Source organism: Rhinolophus hipposideros (genome assembly GCF_964194185.1).
Source record: "Rhinolophus hipposideros genome assembly, chromosome: 18".
Classification (NCBI taxonomy): Eukaryota; Metazoa; Chordata; class Mammalia; order Chiroptera; family Rhinolophidae; genus Rhinolophus; species Rhinolophus hipposideros.
In genome coordinates this window covers 41986090-42002472 of record NC_138064.1, presented here as the reverse complement: position 1 = coordinate 42002472, position 16383 = coordinate 41986090, and the positions used below count along the sequence as shown (strand labels likewise).

At 31.9% G+C, this 16383-nt stretch overlaps 1 protein-coding gene across 5 annotated transcripts in view; it reads right to left on the bottom strand.

The window, feature by feature from the left end:
• The window catches only part of CACNA2D1 (calcium voltage-gated channel auxiliary subunit alpha2delta 1), a 469014-nt gene that overhangs the window by 321427 nt on the left and 131204 nt on the right, over window positions 1-16383 (bottom strand). The gene's annotated exons all lie outside the window — the stretch shown is intronic.

Sequence of the window (16383 nt, the reverse complement as noted above, 5' to 3'; positions counted from 1 at the left end):
GATGACCTATCTAATGGCATCAATATAAAGGGTTAAAGCTCTAAGAGTCACAAGGACTAAGAATAGAACTTGTTTATATTCTTACTTTTACCTTGGATACAGCCTTTCACAGTGTTATGCTTTTCTCAGCTCATATGTGGAGCAGAGAGCTAGGTGTTTGCTAATGCTATTTTTCTACTATACAAAATGTTATAAATGCTTGAGGTACAGTTGTCACAAGTATTTTTATAAAGGTCTTCAAGTACCACAAAATTAACATTCCTGCAGGTGTCTTCTTGACATTCACTCCAGGATTAGAACTTGGTTTTTGTTATTAAATATTTCTTTAAAAAATGTTATTTTTTTTCCTTGCTCCCTTTGGTCCCATCTCTGTCTTCCAAAAGTTATAATATGAATGATTTAAAGGAAATTGAGAGGGGGAAAGATTGCTTTGGGGTTAAGAAGCCTGGAGGGAAAATGGAAGGTGCACTCATATCAAAAGCTCGCTTCTTTGGCTGCCTTACCTAATAAATACACACACACACACACACACACACACACACACACACACTCTCACACCTGAATACTTAGCTTCTTTATTAAGAGTCACTGAATTGATATATTTTGTTGAGTAGTCTAGGCAGATTAAAAATTATTCCTACTTAAATATTTGTACCTCACAGATGCACACTTGTCTCTTACAGACACTAGTTTAATTATTCCATATCTGTAAGGAATCTGATGCTAATTGAGCAGGTTTTCTTCCAGTATTAATTTTAATTATTTAGAGCAGCATGAAGCTCTTCGTAATTTCCCACCTGACAACTCGGACCCAAAAGAACAGCTGCCTATGGTTTTATGCTCCTATGAACACACTGGATATCAAAGTCAATAAACTTAGGCATGAATTCTGCATGTGTTCCGTTGAGGTTATGAAAATGAACCCTTTTGGAGGAGTTCAGAGGGATCTGCAACTGAGAATGATGTCCAAGGCACTGTGTGAAAAGTCTGATGACAGTCATAGATCTCAAAGGAGCTGCAGGAAGAGAGGCTCCCTGCTGAATTGAACACAGCCCAGAGTTAAATAATAAATCACAGCCATGTAGCCTGCCTGCAACAGCCACTACCTATCAGAAAAGCACCATGACCACATAGTGCAAATATTTAGTTCCACACAGTTGTATATCTTGATGAGATCCAACTGAAGTCGTTATATATTTGTCCTAGCTAAAGGAGAAGATGTATGCTATTTGTTTATGATGAATTGAGAGTTGAAATGATATTATTTGAATTTATCCAATGCAAGTAAGCACAATGAAACCTAGTTACATATTCCTACATTTAAATATACCTCCCAGCATGACTGTAAGAATGAAGTGCCCAACATATACATAATTTAGCACAAACATCTTTTCACACCTCAGATATTTTTCTTCTTTTGCTAAAGAACAAAAGGCTTCCTGTATGAACACACAGTATTATAGTTGCTCTCAGACATGCCAATTCAGGATACAATGAACCAGATAAAATATTCATTTTGAAGTTGCAGTTGTTTGTGCATAAAAGTGTACAGAGGCTCAGAATAAAAAGGTAAGTAAAAATGGAAAGAGAAATGGACACAGAGAAAAGGAGCTCACTATTCCAAAGAATGTACACAGTTTTATAATTAATTTCTAACTGTGTAGTATGATAAATGAAAGTGTTTTGATTAAAAAAATAAATATTATTATCAGAGAGTAAAGACAGAGAGAGGAAAAAGAATGGTCATTTAACCTGTCATAGCTGGAATACAGTTCATTGATCCTGAATCTCTCTCGACAAATACTTGGCCAGCTATTGGCTCTGGAATCCCAGCCATCGCTGTGAAAATGCTAATGATTACAGGCTTTCTACAAATGTGATCTAAAAGGGAAGGGATTGTTTTTCCTAATATTTATAACCCTAGTAGCTAGTAGAGTATCTGGCATTAATCAATGATCAGTAAATATTGTTGAGTGAATAACCTTATCACTGGCACCAGGAATACATTTCTCAAGGTAATTATTTTCCATTGAAAAGATTTTGCTTTATCTTCCCTTTAACTCTTTTTTTTTTTCACTGAAAGAACATGTATCACTATTATGACTTCTCTAGTTTAAACTGAAAGCACTATGTAAAAAATTGAGGCAGAAAGTTTCAGAGTTGGAATATCATTTCAGAAGTGGTCACAATACTCTAGGTGAATTATTGAACTTCTGGGCAAAAGTAGTGTCTCTGAAAGGGAGACTAAAGACAGGCCAGCATAACAGAAAGAATAAAAAGGATTCCTCAAGTATTTACATCTGAGGCACAAATTTAAGAGCTGACTTTTTTATGTATATTTTCTGTCTACATATATTGTTAAAATTGTTTTACCATGTTTTTACAAGATGTTTTTACAATATTCACTTTATGAAAATGAAAATATTAACATAAGAACAAAGAAAAAATTAAATCAGTCCAAAACATACCAAATGAAAATAACAAGCATACAAAGACTTATGGTTATCAATATTTTTACATGCTAAATTAAATCAATAATAGAGGTTAGACTTGCCATCTAATTATTAGTTGTACAAAATCTTTCAGGAAAGGAAGTGAAACATGAGATATCATTTTGGCGGAAGAAAAATGTGTATTTCAAATACTCCAGTTTACCTATTTCTGCAAATATTCCAAAAAGGGAAAAAAATTCTTAAACTTACAATGCAAAATGTTCCTTATTACAATAAAATAAGTACCCGAGGAGAAAACATTCAATCATTCAACCTCAATAACAAAAGCACCTGGGCCACCTACTCCTAAGCATATCTAGAAAAGAAAGAAATATATATATATCTCCACTGTGCTCTGACTCAGATACTGTACGTGGAGGGAGTTTCAAAATTTAGCAGGACAGTTTACAGTATATGAACATAAATGAGTCACTATTGCTGTAACACAGGACAATTTTGTGATAGCATAAAAGACTAAAGGGTAGAGAAAAAAATTGAACAGGCAAAGCCGTTTCTATAAGTGACCCTTTTCTAATAGAGTTAACATCTCAGACTATTTGTGACATCTACATCAGTCGGCTCAACATGTCAAGCTAAAATTTTGCAGCTTCAAACCTTGAGAGCCATTGCTGTTACAGTAGATGAAGCTTTGAGCTACTACAATTAATTAGCAGAAAGACCCATAATTAGAAACTTTCTTGGAGTAGCAGGGAGGATTTTGATGAATTTAAAGAAATTTAGACCTCAGAGACCTAATTGCACATGGTATTTTTACAAGTATGTTTCTTTTTAAGCTGTCAAATGCCTACTCACTTCAATATGTACTGATTTACAAAGCAGATACAGCATTCCCTGACTCCACCCCACCCCATAAAGGTAGAGTTCATTCTCGCCTATATAACTGTGTGGTATATGTTCTTTATGGTTCCACTTATTATATAGTATCCTAATTAATTTTATATGAATATGAGTATGTATTCTTGCATCTTCAACATTTGTGTACCTAGCTAATAGTTTATATTCAATAAATAAGTTTATGACACTTTATATGAAAAGAATCTGTGTATGTAGTTGGAGGCTGCCTACATATCTACAAAGATCCTTTTATAGTTCAGGGTCTAGGATTCTATGGGTTTTCACTTTGAAGAATCACATTAAATATATTACCCCATTCAATAGTACAACAATCTTGATAATTGATATGTGACATGAATGTCACCTGACAGGTAATATTGAATAAAGATACTAATCCTTTTGATTTTTTTTTTTGGAAGGGAGAAGTTGGAAGACAATCTACCACTTGTTTTCCATTGGTAACCTTATCTAACTAGATGTGTATTTCTTCTAATCTTATTGTAAAATTTGTAGCATAATAGAGAATGTACCACATTTGATAGCCTAGCAAACCTCAAGAACTGTCAACCTTCATTTTCAAAACAAATTAAAATAAAGAGAAGTTTCATTGTAATTGTAGAATAAGAAGGGTCCCTTGAAAAAAAAAAAAAACAAATTTCTAGGATGTAGTAGCTACATGTATTCCTTGGATTACCTTTAGTCTTTTCAATCCAGCTGTGGTATCCACCAATATCTGAGTTCTACAGCATGATTCATCTCATTCCATATAAGACAGTCTCTCAGGAATGTATTGTATTTAAGGTGCTGGAGCCCAGTAATAAAGAATTTTACTATATAACAGAGGAGTAATAAGCAATCTTAAAAATGATTATGTATTCATTCACTTTCATAAACAACCTTATTACCAAATGAGACCCAACCGTAATTTTCCTCAGTTATACTTGTAGTATAGATATATCAGAAGCAGAATTTATTGCCAACGGGTAGTTTTAATTAGAATTAAGTAGGGTAAAAATTGGGGTTTTAATTAAAAAAAAAACTTTCCTCATTAAATACGTCAAAAGAAAATTATTATGAAATACATGACTAATTAAAAAATGTTATTCAAAACCTCAATTCAATACACATAAATATTTGTAGCTATTGTCAACCATAAACATCAATTAGAACTACTAAATAATATTTAATATGAATTTTTAAACTGCTCGAGTAGAAGTAATTTCTCTAAAGACATAAATATTTTCCGTAAACTAGGACTCTAAGGACAACAAAGACATTTTCATAGACTGCCCATTTTTTTCCCTAAATTTACAATATATATTAGAGAAAAGGACTATAACTATAACTCTGAAATTCCATTGACTTCCTTTCTCACTTATTTGCTTATATATTTCAGGATTTGTCACAATACAGATTTTCCATTCTTTCCTGTAATACTATTAACATCTGAAAGGCAGTAGCTTCTGTCTTTCAGTAAAATTGGAGATTAGAACTTATGAATTAGTTTCCTTTATTTCAAATTTCATATTTCTAGTTCAATCACAATGCGGAATTTATTTAAAATGAAGATTCCGCCAAATATATTTTACAGTGGTGTACAAGTTAAAGTAGCCACAATTAAATTAATGAGTAAAAACAATGATAAATGCCGAATCACTGTCTGAACTGGTGAATTAGGAAAAAAAATTTCTCTATATATCATATACACAGGTTGACATATTGCTAACATTAAAGAGATGATACACATAAAATTACAGTTGATCTCACACCAAACTCTTCTTTTTGTTTTTGTTTTTAAGGGATAGGTTAAAGTGGGAGCTTTAATTTTCTCATTACTGGTTTGTTTTGTTTTGGTTTTCACAACCATTGTGTTCTCATAAACAAGAGCAGAGATCATTTAATGGAAAAAGTGAGACTACATCTATATAATTTCAAAGTGTCCTCACTATTATTTCATTCAAACTTTCTTTGAATGTTTATTATTATTTGAGTAGCGATCAAATAAACATGATTCAAATAAATTTCTACAGCCCTAAATGAATAGGATTATAGACAACCAAAAAACATTAGAAAGACCATTAAGGAAACAAAATTACATTTTAATCATTAAGTAACTTCTTCATTCAATAAATATTTATTGACAATTCACTATACATCAGGCACTATTTGAGGCACTGAAGATATAAAGATGAATAAACTGAAATCAGCCCTTATGAACAGTACTGCCAAGGGAGAAAATGAAAACAACAAACAAACAAAAGCTTTAATAAACTACGAATTTGTGATCAGTGCTCCGAAGTCTCTAATTTAGAAATCTAATATAGTAATATAAAAGTCTCCAATTCAAAACAACAAATGTGGGTGGGGTGTCTGATTTAAACAATATAGTTGAACATGTCTATTTTGATCAACTGACTTTCACACGGATATCTAAGAAATGAACATAAAAAGCTAAGCTGGGGAAGGGAACAGAATATGCAAATACTCTTAAGTGGGAATAAAGATACAGAAGGTCCATGAACTGAAGCATTGTGAGAGGTCAAGAATAATGAAATGAGATAAGAGAGGAGAAGACAAATCAGATTTATAAGGACTCACACATCTTGATAGGAATACAGATTTTACTGTAAATGAATATTTTATATATCAGTGAATGAAATTTGGAAAGCTCTTCCATTTCACATACAGATCATGTTGTCTACGTTAAACAAAACTGAAAACTGAGTAATTCAAAAAACTAGAGTTATATAAAGAATACATATATAAAGTCTCAGTGTTTTACTACATTTTGCTATTATAGCTATGCAGGAAAGACCATTTTTTCAGCAGTAATTAATTTTAGCTCTTTAAGTAGTAACACTATCAACCATATTTTTCAACACAGGGCCATTATTAAATGATAGTCAACCAAAGAAAGGCTTAAGTAAGAACATTCAGAATACTGGTAATGCATATCTGTCTTCTCCACTGAATAAAAATAAAATGTGAAATTGAACTAAAATATTATAAATATTATATATAAATATTAAGATATATTATAATATATAATATATTATATATTAATATGTAATATATTATATAATACATATATAATATATATGTAATATATATTATATATAATATATATTATATATTATAAATAAATATATAAATATTAGAACATAAATCATTTTTTTAGTATAACAAATAATTTTTAAAGTATATTTCCTAAAATTAAAATATTCCTTATTCATATAATCTCATCTTCTAAAATGGGGCCTAAATATTTCAACATAGTGATAGGAAACTAGTATCTGTATTACTGTTATTAGTGACTATAAAGAAAAAGTTGATGGAAACTTTCAAATTTAAATTTTACAAAAGAGGAATGAGTTCATAAACAGCATCCAAATATAATCACTGCAATTCAATTTATATATTACAATTTCATTATACTTGCATTAAAAATTGAGATAGTAGAAAAGTGAACGACTGAAGGAAAGTTTGTTATCCTAATGAAGTGACCTATGTGATTACTTTAATGACTATTTTTCCTTCATAAAATTGATTCATTTAAATATGGAAATATTTTATATGTAGTAAAAAATATTACTTGTTACTCTAGTCATACATAATGAATAAACAGAGATGATAAGAATAGCCTGCTAGTATTCCATTTTACTTCCTCTAACTTATTAGATGGTAAAATATCTGATACCCAATTTTCAAATATTTCAAATCCTAACTCTGTAACTTATTACATAGCAAAAAATCTGATACCTGATTTTCAAATATTTCAAATCCTAATTCTTTCTTAACAAGTTTTTTTTACATCAATGAGGAGTGTTTGTATTAAATTGTATATCATGTTTGATAAATTATGTGCTTTTATATTTTACAAAGAATATATATTTATGTTTTCTTTCTTGGAAAAAAAATGTTCCGAACACATACAAATCCTTATCAAAAAACAAAATCTTTACATAACTGTTCCCATTATCATAACTCTAGATTTTCAGGTTTTTGTTGATTTATGCCATATCATAAAGATATTTTATTTAATGATAATAATGATTTCTATAGTTGACACAGATAGTTTCAAATTGTAATCCCCAGTGTAGGGAAAGCATGGGAAAATGGATACACCCAAATGGTGGCACAAACTTTTAGATCTCAACATAAGGATATGTAATAAAAAGACTTGAAATGTGCATACCCTCAGTTCTATGATATCTAATTTTTACAATTCATTCAAGGGAGTAATCCAGTTTTGGGGAAATAACTACCGGATATGCATGCCAGCATTATTTATAAATAGACAAATATGAGTCAAACCTAATTGTCAACCAAAGTGGGATTGTTTAGTAAATTGTGTTATGTCCAAAAGATAGTTTAGCAAGCATAAAAACCATGTTACAAAAGCATTATAAAAAGGGAAAGTGTAAAAGGTGTGGTGATGTGCTGGGAAATGATACAACATAATTATTAAGACCAAAAGCATCAGTTGCTATCAATTTCAAATGATCCTGACTCTATCACTAACTAATCTTGTGATTTTAGTAAATATATTTATCTGAGTTTCAGGTAACTCCTCTCTAAAATTATAAATTTTGCAAGAGCCTGTTGCATGAATGTATATGTACACAAAATATGTTGGCATGACTTTTTGAAGTAAATATTTATATAGAAATAATGGAATGATATATACCAAAAATATAAAATGTGGTTATCCCTGAATAATAGCATTTAAAGTATTTTTCATTCTCCTATTTCTTAGAGTGAACAGGCATATTTTATAAATCAAAAACAATTAATTTAAAATAAGTGATATGTAAATCCTTATTATATATTCTGTCAGTGATTCTACCAAGTATTTAAACATCATTTTAAGACAAAGTAGTATAAAGTCTACTATACTTTTTGACTATTTTTATTTATATACAATGTTTCTATGAAAAAACTCATACCTTTCTAAAAGAATGAAATGAATAAATAATGCTTAAGCCATTACATTTTCAATTTTGATGTTTGCTCTCTTTTACATCTGAATCTAAAAGGATCAAAGGTGGCCAAGCCAGACAGGTAAATACCATACCGTGGTTTGCTTGATTTTATTTTATTTTATTTTTTAATTTGTTATATTTGCCATCTGAGCTTAGTTTAAAATTGAAGAAACAAAGCTATATCTGTCCTCATTAATTTTTTACAGACACTAAAGGAACTGTGCTTGCGTTCAAAATGTTAAAAGCATTTATTCTTTCAGTCAGCTATGTGCTAGTCATTAAACAATGTGAAAAAGCCAGAGAATACTGTTTTTGTCCAATTCTTTCAAACACCAGGATAATGAGACTTCTGGCAAAAACAGTATTCTTAGCTGTTCCTGTAGTCAGCATACCAAATAAGTGGAGTGAATATCAACAATATATAGGAAGAATTGCTAGAAAATATAACATTAGTGGGGTGTGCTATTGGCAATCTTACTGTTTCTGAGATAAATGCTTTGCCTGAACGTTTGCATGGTACCTTTTCCTTTAAAAAAATTCAGAACCTTAGTTAATTTACTTGGTTCATATTTGGGTAAGAAATAAATTTTTATTTGTGATTTTTAAACCGTAGGCATTCTCTCCTGACTCTAAAAATGTTCATTCACTCTAGCAACAGCAATGACATTTTAATATGTCACAGAAACGCATGAGATAACCCTTATCCATCTTTATACCCATGATAATGAGATGACTCAAAGCAAATATGACTGATGTAACAATGCCTTTAGCAGCCTCTGTTTCACCATCCCACTTCAAATTTCACTGTGGAAAAAAAGAAAGACAAATGGCTTTGTCTCCTGCTCTACATTTTTAAGCATATGATCTTCTTAAATTATATAGTAAGTTGGATAATCAATGACGAAGAAAATATAGTTAATGGAAGTCAACAAATAAATTTGAATAGAAATTTGTACCTCCCCATAGGAAATTTTGTCACAGATGTTGAAAGCAACAAAAACTGTCAGATTTGAATTTTCTCTATATTTACCTAAAGGTAACTAAAAGCAACACTTTCCTACTGATTAATGACATGGGAAGTATTTTGTATAATTTACAATTAGATAATATTTCCTAAAATATATATTTATAATTGAAAAGCAAGAAGAAAGATTAATGTTTTGCTTAAAAGAATCCAAATGTTGCTGTGGATGCCTGGTCATGGCATTGTACACCAGAGGCTGGACATTAACGAATGCCAACTATAATTTTATCTGTATAATGTGATGGCTTGGTGTGAGGTCGGGGTGGTGGTGGATGGGGGGAGGGGGGTTCACGGTGTGAGGGATGTAAAAATAAAATAAAATAAAACTAAAAAAAAAAAAAAAAAGAATCCAAATGTTTCCTTTCTTAGTATTTTCACATGGTAGGAATTAAGAATAAGAAATGTGTACCATTTTGCCATTTAATGAATACTTTCACTTGGTGGGGGAGATTCTGGAATCATAATCACCCCTCTACTCTGCTACCATCTCTTTGCTTCTCCTGAATCAATCAATCAATCAATCAATCAATCAATTTGCATCTGTTGAATCAATCACCTACCAGAATCTCTGGGCAACTGAATCTATTGAGATTTGCATTCACCTGCTAGGGCTGTCATAACAAAGTACCACAGATTGGGTGGCTTAAAGAACAGAAATGTATTTGCTCACAATTCTGGATGCTAGAAGTTCAAGTTCATACTTTCAGGAGGGTTGGTTTCTTCTGAGGCCTCTGTCCTTGGCTTGTAGATAGCCATCTTCTCCCTGTATCTTCTTTCTGTGCTCGTCTGTGCCTTCTTATAAGGACACCAGTCATATTGGATGTGGGCCCACCCTAATGACATTGTTTTAACTTAATTACCTTTTTAAAGACCCTATCTCCAAGTACAACCACATTCTGCAAAAGTGGGGCTTAGGTCTCCAACATATGAATTCAAGGAGAGACACAACTCAGCCCATAATAAGATCCAAGAAGAAAAATCTACACAAGACTTTTTCCCCCAACGGAGTAAAACATTCATTTGAACTTGTATGGAAAGCACAGATGAGGAATGAAAGGTGGAAGATCAAGGAAGACTTAGCATCTAGTATCTATGTTGCCCACGCCCCCACCCCAAGTTGGATGCAGCCCCCCTTTTGAGGATCTTTGACCTCAAAAAGCGAAGAACAATGATTTCAGCAACTTGTTCTTGTGTGAGTGACTATGATATAACTGCATTTTTAGAGATCTAGAAACTTTTCCATATGTTTGAAATAATTTTTAAAATCTAACTAATATGAAAAAATGTAAGAAGAAAATAAATAAATGCAGAGGAGAAATAAAATCAAATCATGAATTTCCATAAATATTAAGCGGATAAATTGAAGGAGAGAGTAATCATTGTGGATATATGTATTAGTGATCTGAAAGTTCAAACACAAGAAGTTCGATTAAAATGGAAGGAATGGGAATAATAAAGGAAAAGTTAAGAGATGTGAAAAGACATAGGCAACCAATCTACCAGGCAAACAGTACACTATTCTAAAAGAATATAGAGACTATAATTAAACATATACTAGAAACAAGGGCTCCTAAATGGCAAAAAAGACCTGAGTCTGAAAATCAGAATGGCTCACAGTTGTAAGATGGATGAATGGGAAATGACTCTCACACAGACATATGCTGGTAAAAATTCTTGAATTCCAAGAATTAGTAAAGCTCATACAAGCTTTGAGACATAATGAACAAACTGACCTCAAAGAAAAACAAAAACAAAGATAAAAACAATCATACTTACACTAGACATCTCATCTGAAGCCTATAGGACAGAAGACAGTGAGATGATATTCACAAAATGCTGAGAGACAAGACTACAGCCCAAGAGATAAAAATACACTGCATGGGAACACGGATGTAAATACTTAAAAAGTACTCTTGAAAACAAAGGGATACACAGTCAAGGAAATATTAATAAGAAATAATCTCTCTCTTAAAGTTATATCGATAGGACGGAGGAGGCTAAGGGAGTAAGAAGAAATAGCATCCATGTAGAGAAATACTACATCTTATATGCATCACTGAGAAAATGACAGAAGGAAAAGGTGGCATGAATGCATTCAAAAAGCACAACACAACTTCCAAATTACCAAGGTGGAAAATAGGAAGAAAAACAATTTGATCAGAATAGGGGAAAAAAATAAAATAAAACTAAAGAAAAGAATAAGAGGCAGCAACTTTGTAAAACAATAATCAGTAATGTAGAAAAAACAAAATTGAGACTAAATATGAATGAACTGAATTCTCCCAGTAAAAGACAGAAATTATCACATTAGATCAAAAGTTAAAAACTAGTTATATACTGTCTAAAAGAAACATCTTTTTAAAAAGATAGAAAATGTTGCCAATAAAGGGAAAAATAAAGCTATTCCTCCCCACGCATCCAAAAAAAATCAATTGAGACAATAATGCAAGTCAAAGTGGATTTTTAAAAATTCCCGCTTAATTCAAAATAAAATGTTATTCTCTATTGATGACAAGAAAGTGAGAAAATTAAAGTTATAAGAAATTAAATCCTGAATAAGATATAGCACAATTATTATTGTATTCCACCACATAGCTAATTGAATATATACACATATATATCAATTAATGTCCACAAATATTAGAATTAATCAAAACGTAACTTATTCTCTCATTTTGTTCTTACTTTAGTTATTCACTGATTACACTTTGCTAGGCCTAAGTAGTAATTTTAATTAATTCCTAGGTCAATGTCACCAAGTGGGAGGTAATTTTTCTTTGTGGTATGAGGATTCCAGGTACAGAAAAACTGAACAAAAAGACCCTCAAAAATAAAATATATATCTTACTTGAAAAATAATGATATTGCTTATGTTTTAAAATCTATATTTATTATTTTTAAATAGAATCACTAAGAATTACAAAAGGAAATAGATAATAAGGTAGTTTCCATATTTTATAACAACTTAATTTAACTATTTAAAATAACTTTAAGCATATTTAAACACTGTTCTCATAATTTATAGAGCAGAACTATTCTTCACCTTGCATCTCTCCCTGACTAATGCTTGTTGGTATTTGGGTATATGCCCTTGATAACTCAATGATTTTGTTTCATTACTAATTGTTTTTATAAACATTTATAATAACTATCCTCTGATTAAATCTGAAAAAACATATATATATATATATATATATATATATATATAAAATCTTGTCTTGCTAATTCTAACTTCAAGTCTCCTTTCTCTCACTATCCACAAATTCTCATAAAGAGAACAATCCAGTTCCTTAAAAGGAAAATGCCCATAATGTTTTTCCCTCTCTGATGAGAACCAGATATAATGGGACACCAGAAAATAAAACTATTCCTATTTCACCAGAAAAGAAACAACTAAATCAGGATTTAAAATATAAATCGAAATATCTGATTCAGTAGTACTTGAACAGGTAACACTACAAACGAATCAGAAAAGGCCATACCCATGTCACAGAGGATGCAATGGGCAGATGTGTCTTTCATTGGCTAATGTTGGTTGAATATTATCCAATTTTTAAACATTAATTGTACCATACATATCATTCTGCATTTATACAAGCTACCAAGAATCTTTTGGAGCTCACTGCTTCTTAAACTGCATACATTATTTTCCTTTTTAAACACTGTCACTAAATGAAGAAGTGGGAAATTACTATTGTCACACAAACACAACAAAAACATACACTGCCAGCTCCCTCTGTAATGAACGCCTACTTATGCGGCAATAAAACACTGGCAGATCATAGGGATAATTCCCATGTGTATGTGGCTGAGAGGAAAAGTATGGCCTGCCTAGACAGGAACTGCCTTTACTGTCTTTAAAATGTCCTCTTTCCCGTTTTTACTCAGTGTGCCTTCTATGCAGCTGAGAAATGCTGTTTCAAATCAGTGAACAAACATGTCTGAAATTCTTTAGGGAGAGGAGCTGAGGATCTTTGAGGTAACTAAAATGCAGTAACTTTTCTCCGGGCGGGGTGAGATGCCACTCACTGCTTCTTAATATGCTGATGTAGCTTCCAACAGCGACGGGGAAACGGGTGTGAATGAATGTCAGCTAAGGAGGAGATGCTACCATTTAGTGAAGAGAAATGTGATGGTGGAAGTGCAGCAACATTAAGCAGCACTGATTTTCCGGGCCAGATGATTGGCAGGCATTTAGTGACACTGAAATTAAAGAGCTATCTCCCTCAAATTCCCAAAAGATAACATTTTCAAAATTATAAATCTCTAGTGAACAATTATTGGGGGCAAAGGAATGATAGTGAACATATGTGTATGTAAATTTTAGGAAGAATGAAAATTCTAAGAGAATTTGGAAAGTTCTTTGTCGTCTACACTAGATAAACCCATCTGGCCTCCATGTTTTCCCTGCCCAATCCAATGATGTCTCTCTCTCTAATGGAGCAAGAGGTCTTGACTTTAACTATATAACATGCCCTGCATTTCTCACTATCTGTAATTAAAAGTTGGCTAAACATACCTTAAATTTAGAACTGTAAATGATTCATTTCACTCTACATCTTTGCCTATAACCAATGCATTAGGTGAGGGTAAAATTTACTTCTTGAAATACCAACTAAATGAGATATTATTGAAAACAGTCATTGGTTTCATTGGTTATAATAAGATAGTGAACATCTGCATTTTCAATTTACTTCTTGAAATAAATTTTCAATTTACTTCTTGAAATATCAACTAAATGAGATATTATTGAAAACAGTCATTGGTTTCATTGGTTATAATAAGAGAGTGAACATCTGCATGGTATTTAAGCTCAAGTTCAGTAATAAGAACCATTCTAATTAATTTTAATCTTTATACCACAACTGTATATGTTGTACTATCCAGAACAAAGTTTCCCTAAAACACTCCCCAAATACATTCACTTATGAGTGTAAAAGCCCCAGCACAGTGTATGGCTTGTAGATACTCTGAAATAATCAGCTTTTATATGTATATATATATATATATACCCAAGTAATCATGTTGAGCGTATAAAAACTTTTAGATTTTGTGATCTCTGTCTCCATCACCGGACAACCACACATTTTTTTTGTAAATACTTTATGTACTACCAGTAACAGCAAAACTGAAGAATAGAAAGGCTAGGACCTGTCTCCCTTGTTTCCTCCACTGCTTCCTTCTCTTTCAGTCTTTCTCTCCTTTTACATTGTAATTAAAATTAAAATAAGCTATCATCACCACTTCTTTTGTACAGTACATCTTATATGAAACATGGTAATATGTACTCTTATTTTGAAACAAAAATACCAGTATACAACTACATGACCTTGGATAATAAACTTAAAACTTCCAAATCTGTATTTCCTCACCTTATCACATTGAAGAAAAAAGAGGCGGGAGAGATGAAGACATTATTAAATGAAATAATACATATAAAATACTCAGCAGAGTGATGGACACATAGTAAGTGCAAGGCAGAGTGAGGCAAAATGCTGCTATAAAGCTTGAGAATTAAATGGATCTGGATTCACATTCTGGGCAAAACATCTCCATGAAATAGAGATACTATCAATACCAAGTTTGGAAGTACACTGTAAGAATTAAATAAGTAAACGCAAATAAAGTCCTTAGTGCACTCCTTGGATACTTAGCACTTATCATAAGCACTGCATAAATTAGTTATTGCTCTTACCCTTCTATGTAAGGTATTCCATAAGATATATTATTTTTAAAACATTTGAATATTTAAATTAAAAAATGTAATCGCTCTCTACTGAGAAATTGTGAAGACTAATTTCATTTTAATGGTTATAATTAGTGAGTCAAAATATAGTTATGGTACTAACAAATGTATCAGAAATTACATACTCTTACTCTATTTTGAACTTGTCAGTATAAAAATGTCCATTTGAGAGGGGAAAGTTGATGTGTGCAACTTTGCACACATTTTTGCACACATCTAATGAAACCGAACACTTCTGCAAGAGTCCAGCTTTTTTCTGTGAACTGCAAGCAAAAATGGCTACTGAACATGACCTTTTTAAAGAAATATTCAGAGCACATAAATATCATACTGGATGATTCAGTTATTTATTTTTTTAAGAGGTCGCATTATGTTGTGCTGGAGAAAATAATGACATAGGTAGTAATGTACAGGGCAATAAACTGTCTGTATACACTCTTGTAAAAAAATGAGTCCGTACTATTATTTATTATTGAACTTTGAAGGTGGCTGACCTAGAAATTCTGAGAAGAGACAGTATAAACAATCAGAGGTGATTGGTTTGTCAGGCCACAGTAGACCGACATTTATAGGACTAGCTGTAATTGGGGAGTAATGAGTCCTGGGAATAAATGGATAAATTAGCCAGAGAAGCAGTAGACAGTCTTTTACAACTAATGCCTCAGCTGTCAAGACACAACTTGGTTTCTGCTCTTAATGGGGCTTTGACAGTGTCAGCTGCCCTACAATACCAGGTCTGCAGACAGCAAGATGACTCATCCACAGCGTGGCATGTTGGCATGCTGCCTGCGACTGGGATAATACACATAAGACAGAGCATATGAGCTGGTACGTGTAACGGCAATGCTTAGGCTGATTTTTTTTTTTTAATAAATCTGGAAGACAGATGTTTGCCCCAGCCAGCCTGTTAATTTTGAACTGATTATGTTGCCAAAAACAAAGGCACTAATCTGTAGAGAACAGTATGAGTTTTTGACATTATTATAATAATTAAAAATATATCCGTCATTTAAAATTAGGTCTTGCTTATAGAACCATATTTAACTTATTATACTGAACCAAATGCAACCTGGCCACTCCTACCCAAATTTACCAGAAGCCCTGATATCTAAAAACAAATATAGATGAGAGAGAGGAGTTAATGGAAAGATTAAAGATTATTATTTTCTTAAAAGAAAAATATAGATAATGTCCATCTACTTTTGACTCAACCACTCCATTTATGTGACTGACTTCTACAAAAATAATTAAAAGTTTTCCTCATGTAAAGATGTGTATGATTGT